Source organism: Marmota marmota, unplaced genomic scaffold, assembly GCF_001458135.2.
Source record: "Marmota marmota marmota unplaced genomic scaffold, marMar, whole genome shotgun sequence".
In the NCBI taxonomy this organism is placed as follows: Eukaryota; Metazoa; Chordata; class Mammalia; order Rodentia; family Sciuridae; genus Marmota; species Marmota marmota.
Window position 1 is genome coordinate 16,417,167 of NW_025999998.1, and position 6,565 is coordinate 16,423,731.

A 6,565-nucleotide genomic window follows, 5' to 3' on the forward strand; every position below is an offset into this window, starting at 1 on the left:
GAGAAATTCTTCACTATGTAAATTGGTTACATTTTACAAATAGTGAAACTTTTCAAGTTAAAAAATATACAGTGCCATGTAAATATAAGGTATTATTATTTATGATAACTATTATTGCTGTTATAATTAGTATAAGAATGATAATGTTTATAATGTTCTCCCAAAATAACAGGCAACTAGTGAATGTAAATGAGCAGGGTCCTGGGCCGTTAGTGTACGTTTGATAAGAATTTATTGCTGAGTTAATCAGTAGGTGTATTTCCCTGTCATGGAACTACAGGAAGAGAAAGCTATCATGAGTCGTTTCTGAGGGAAGGAATGCATGGTCTGAGGGCAACTCTGCATGATGCATGATCTGGCAGAAGACTTTCAAGCATTTAACTCCCAAACACCACACCAACTATGTCATCCCTCCGGGAGGACTCTTAGCCCCCGGTAATGAGGAAACACAGGCACCCAACATGTCTGGGGCTGTGGCTCTTTTCTCATGCAGTGGCAGTGAGCTCAGCTATGGGGTGGCAGTTTCTATGCTTAGTGAGGCCACCTAATACTGACCACTTTCTATGTACCAGACAAGGGTCAATCACCTTTGAACAGGACTTCATTTCATTCTTTTGGCAATCCTATGAAGTAGGACTCATCATACCAGTTGGTTAAGTGGGAAACCTTCAACACAGAAAGGCTGATCCATTTGACTAAGAATCTCTTCAGTGGACTAGTCAGAAAATGAGTACAGGTCAAAAGCTTGTGCCACAAACCAGTCTTTCCCAGTGTCTCATCCAGTCATGGGAAGAGTTGCAGGTTCTTCCAGACCAGACCACAAATAAATATTAAAAGCCTTTTCTTAGGGTCTTATAATATGCAAAGGACAATTCTATTGCATTTCATTTTTACCTAAGAATGAGGACCAATTCACTAGAACTTATTTAGTTGATTACTAGAAGTTATTAAATGTTGGTATTCACAAACTAAAATTAACATGCTATTTGATAGCTTATGGCTTCTATTTATTAATCCACTAAGAATTCAGGCTACTATGTCACTTTGTAAATTTTTATTGTAAAGTTTCTACAGACAGTTGAAAATCCACTAGAAAATGGGGGTGGGTGGGGTGGGAGGCTTGTGCTGTCTGCCTTGCTTTAGTGTGCTGCAATAAATTTTTTTTAAAATGTTGAGTACCATTATCTTCACTACTATGCTGAAATGAAAGAGGAGAAAGGAGTTTATTTCCTTGTATGTGTATGGAAGATAGAATGATTATATTATTTTAGAATTAATATTATTTTTAAATAGCATTTTATTTTTCCCATATATCTAGCATTTACACAGAACATGATCCCTTGAAGAATGTTCCATTGTTAGCTTCTGAACTAATGATCTAGAATCTCAAATAAGGCAGGGCACATCCAATGCTCATGATTAACTGTGTCTCAATCTTATGTCAATTTATTTTCTGAGTAAATATTGTTCAAATCCTTTCTTGTTTCAAATATCCTAACCATCCTGCCTTTTTCATACCCTAAGCAGTATAAATTCCTCAGTGAGGCCATTTAGTGTCTCTTCAAAAAATCAGAATAAGCACTTTTCTGAAACATACCTAAGGCGGCTGCTTCTTCAACACATCACCCTGAACCGCCTTTAGCAAACAAAAGATGATTTTTAGATTCTAAGCACTAACTATTCTTGGACCCATTAGTTGCAAGGGCATGGGCAAATTTGATTATTCACTCTGTGAGTGTTTTTGTCACCAAGTAGAAGATATATATCAGCTTTTATTTATTGAAATTCTCCCACAGCATTCATGCCTTACTCATCTGAAAAATTCTTGAGTCATTAGGACACAGTTCTTAATTTTCATCCATAAAACAATAATTCCATGATTCTTCCTCCAGAATCATCCTATCATTATCTGTTAGTAAATGTGGTGATGTTAAATAGCAATTATTTCTACTTGGCAATTTTTATCTTAGCACAGGAAAAAAAAAGAAAAGTTTCAATAGGGTTAAAGAAAAAGTCTTGTAAGTTGTTGGTATGACATTTATCACTGAAAATTCCCCAGGCTTTGTTGACCCCCAAAGCAGCTATGTTTTGATAATGCTTTTTAAATAGTTTGAAAATAACTTTAATTTACCATTTAATAGTGCTAAGGACAGCAACTTGAACACCTAATAAGTTTCAAAGATAAGAACCAAAAATGAGTAAATACAATGAGATTGCAGATACCACACATTCACTGACTAGTTCATCCATGTTCAGTATTTTTTCCCCTTTGTTCCAACAAAAGAGTGTAAAGCCTCCAAGTTTTATAAGGCAGCCCTGTTATCTTAGAAAGCAAAGGAGAGAGATCATCGTGAACATGTATTTCTTTCTTTTATCTTTCTTTAGGAAGAAGAGTTTAAACTTTCCATTCAGTTCCAGAAATAATACTGAGTATGAAATGTCACAGGTACTCATGACAATAAGTAAAAATACTATTGAAGAAAATGCCAACCCAGTCTAATGTGTCTTATGTCCATGATGGAAAAGGTAGAAAAAGAGGGCTGGGGGTTGTAACTCAGTGGTACAGCACTTGCCTAGCATGTGCAAGACCCTGGGTTGTTTCATCCCTAGTACTGGAAAAAAAAAAAGAAGAAGAAGAAGAAGAAGGCAGAAAAAGAAACCAGGTCACAAATCTAATTCTCTTTCAGAGACACTGATTTGTGACACAGATAGTACAATTTCAGGAGAGGAAGGAGCGGGAAAAGAGGTAAACTTAAAACCCAAAACTCATGGTGTTGTAGGTCAGTAACTTCACATAGAAAATAGTGTTCCAAGGGAGACATTTGGGGAAATTTTAATACCAACAACTACTGTCCACAGTACGAGCAGTCCATACACCACGGCAATCACTAAATTGAACTTGGGAAGAGACTATTGCAGTGTCTGTCTGCTCCTTTTATTCAAGAGGGAAAGACTTGTGTAACACGCAGGCTTCCTTTGGTTTGTGAGAACCACCCAAGCCCTGCTGAAATTACAGGATTTGGAAAAATAATTCTTCAAGATTTCTTCAAATAGAAGAAATAAGTAACACGTAGTATTTAAACATTTAAAAGTATATCTTTCTTGGAGTGCTTCTAATTATCATTCACTTTTGTGAATAAGTCTGTATGTTGTGAGAATGGGCTTAAAAGGTTAAACAGTGATCCACCATTATTATGTAATCTAAGTCATTTTCTCAGATCTTAGCAGGCATGAGAGTCAGCTGGAGGGCTTCTCAAAGCAAAGATTGATAGATCTTTTACTCCTTGAGTTTCTGGAGTGAGCTCATCTCATTAGGTCTGAGGTGGACCAGAGAATCTGTACTTCTGACAAGTATGTAGAGGTAAGAGGTGATGTTGCTATTATTCCACACTTGGAGAAATAACTCTAAAATTCTATTCCTTAGGCTGCCCATGCCTCAGTTTCCTCACCAGTTACTTTAGAGTGTTAACAGCTACCTCCCAGAGTTGTCGTGATAGAGAAATGAGGTGATTGGTTTAAACCTATTAATTCAGTGCCCTGAGCACACGAAGTTCTCAATCTATGCCAGCTGTGATTACTGGTTGATTCTATGTACCCTTGAGGAGTATGGAAATGAAAAAAATAAATACCTTGATATACTTTCTTTGATTGCTTCTCTAGGTTTTCTCCTTTTAATCTGAGATCAGACTAAACTCCTGTTTTGAGTTAGAAAGATTTTGTTCTTCAAGGATCTACATTTAGTTTTGCAACATGTGATTTGTTTATGTGGTTTTATAGTCTTTATTTGTTTCTCACTTTGTTCAGTAAAATATTCACAGTTTTAGTTGACTGAAAGATGCTGTAAGATGCCCCAGGATGAGAGGAAAGAACAATGCACAGTTCTACCTTGTAAGATACTTCAGGGACAGATTTCTTCCTGCTAGTGCAATCTTGGGCTGCATACAGAGATAGTGCTACCATTCTTGAACTTTTCTACATTTTTAAGTAAAGTTGCTGGCTTGGTTGTTTCTTGGGGAATATATTCCTTAAAAGATATAAGATGAGCTGGGGTTGTGGCTCAGTGGTAGAGCATTTGCCTAGTATGTGTGAGGTACTGGGTTCGATCCCTGGCACCACATAAAAATAAACAAATAAAATAAAGGTATTGTGTCCACCTACAACTAAAAAAATATTAAAAAGAATAAAAACTTTTTAAAAAATTTAAAAAAGATATAAGATGAGAAAGTCAGCTCTTTTGCTGGTTTTGAAGTAAAGCTGAGTTGGTTTAGCACTAATAACTGTACCTTAATTCTTTCTAACTGTCTTAGCTTGTTCTCATGTAAATGAGGCTATGTTGTTGAAGCCTTTGTACAGATAGAAAAAACAAAAAACAGAATAGAATCTAAGCAATAGTAATAAATGAACCCAACCCAGATATATCAGGTTAAAAAAAATCACTAGTGTTTTTCAAGAAAGAAGTTGTTTTTGTTTTTGATTTTTATAATTGTTGTTGTGTTGTTTTTGTTTTTGTTTTCATGGCCACAATGGAAGAAGACTCTTGAGAAAGTAAGAATGGTTCTGAGCTAATGTGGACGAAGCTCATGCAAGAGGCATATAATAATATAGGTCCCAAGTGCAGCAGCTGATGGCCATGTCTCCTGACCAAAACAATCCAATCTCACTCTGTGATGTGGCATGTTCAGCAACACACAAAATTACTTCTGTCACCTGCTGACACAAGATGATAGTAGTCTTATCACATATGAACTCCTTTAGAGGTCAGCTTCCCAAGTTAAGATCCCTTGGGAAGGACATATGTGTATATGTGTAGTGCTAGGGATTGACCCAGGGGGCATCTTACCACTGAGCTACATCCCCAGCCCTTTTTTAAATTTTTATTGTGAGACAGGATCTCACTAAGTTGCCTAGGCTGGCCTAGAACTTGAGATCCTCCTGCCTTGGCCTTCTGAGTCACTGTGATTACAGTTGTATGCCACCATGCCTGACTTTTATGTATTTTTAAGAACTATGTCTCCTCTGCACAGGAAAATGACCTTCAGACTGGGGGTCACATGGTGAAGCTTGCCACTTTGGGTAAACTCAAGTCTCCACATGTAAAATACATTGGGGACTACAGATTTGTTTCTTCCCACATGGAAATCTGAGATTTTTAAAGCACTGAAATGTTTTGAGAGAATTAGAAATAAGTAGCATGTTCCACATTCAAAAACAAGTAGAGAGGAGTAAATTATATATAAATGTGAGTATGCTATATAGAGAGATTTGTTTATATTACATATACATAAATAAATGTATAAATATATATATGTGTAATATATATATATATATATATATATATATATATATATATATATATATACATTATAAAATTTGTAGGCAAAAATACATAGTGTACAAATTTACCAATTACTAGTTTACTCAGTAAATCACATAATCCTAGAAAGCAGATGTTATAGTTTATAAAAAAAAATAAATCAACATCAATTGTTGACTTACAAGAGGAGTCTTCAGAATCAAATTAAACATCACTGGTAATTATAAATTTAAATATTTTATAAACTAAGCCTAACATCTCATAATATGTATGAATTTCAATGTGCCTCTATAATTAGGAAATGCTATCATGAGAGAACTTAGAATTAATAGAAAAGATCATGCAGACAAAAAGTTCATGTGAATATATGCAGGAAGTTGACATTTTTAATTTATTGTTTATCTTCTTCATGCCAACAATTTATTAATTTCTTTTCCCTGTGATTTTGTTTAAAATTCAAATAATAAAATATAATAGTTATTTAAATCCTATTTCAACATGTGGGACTTCCCCACATTGCTTTCCACTGTACAGTGCTTGTTCCCAATTGAATCAGAGGATTAAAGACTAAGTAATGAAATATGAAAAAGAAATAAGGTAGGTAGTTTGCATAATATCAAAGAAGGTGGAAGAAAATTCATATTAACTGCAGAAAGTTGCAATTTAGGAAGAAGGATTCATTTTACAGTCAGATTCCTTGTCTTTGATGTCACTATTTATGGAAGATTTTATCTAGGAAGCATAGTGTTTACATGCCTGAGTGTCAGAAAACCTAGGAGTTAGCAGGAAATATTTACTAGTACATTTTGTACAACGGGTAAATGTTAACACTTGAAAATTTAAGGCAACAGAAAGAGAATTAATCAGTAATATTAGAGAGAGTGAGAGGATACTTAAGAAAAGAAGCAGAGACCGTGGGAAAAACTGTCAAGGAGTTGATAAAAGTCTATGGGTTTCCATAAGGTCCCCAAACTGGCCTGAAGAAGTTTTTTACCATCTCAAATGAAACTAGGTCTTTTCGGGTGGGCAGAGACTAAGGATACTATTTCGTCGTCCTCTGAGCACTATTATTTTAAGGGCCCCTGAGCCTTTCGTTCTCCCCCCTCACATTTACCATAACCAGTTGTAACCTAATCCTTTGATACAGGTGTTATTAAATGAGGAGCCCAAGAATCTGTGATGTCAAGTGTCTGGCTGTGGTTCAAAGAGAAAATAGATATTATAACATTAATTTGAGGCTGACCTTTGACA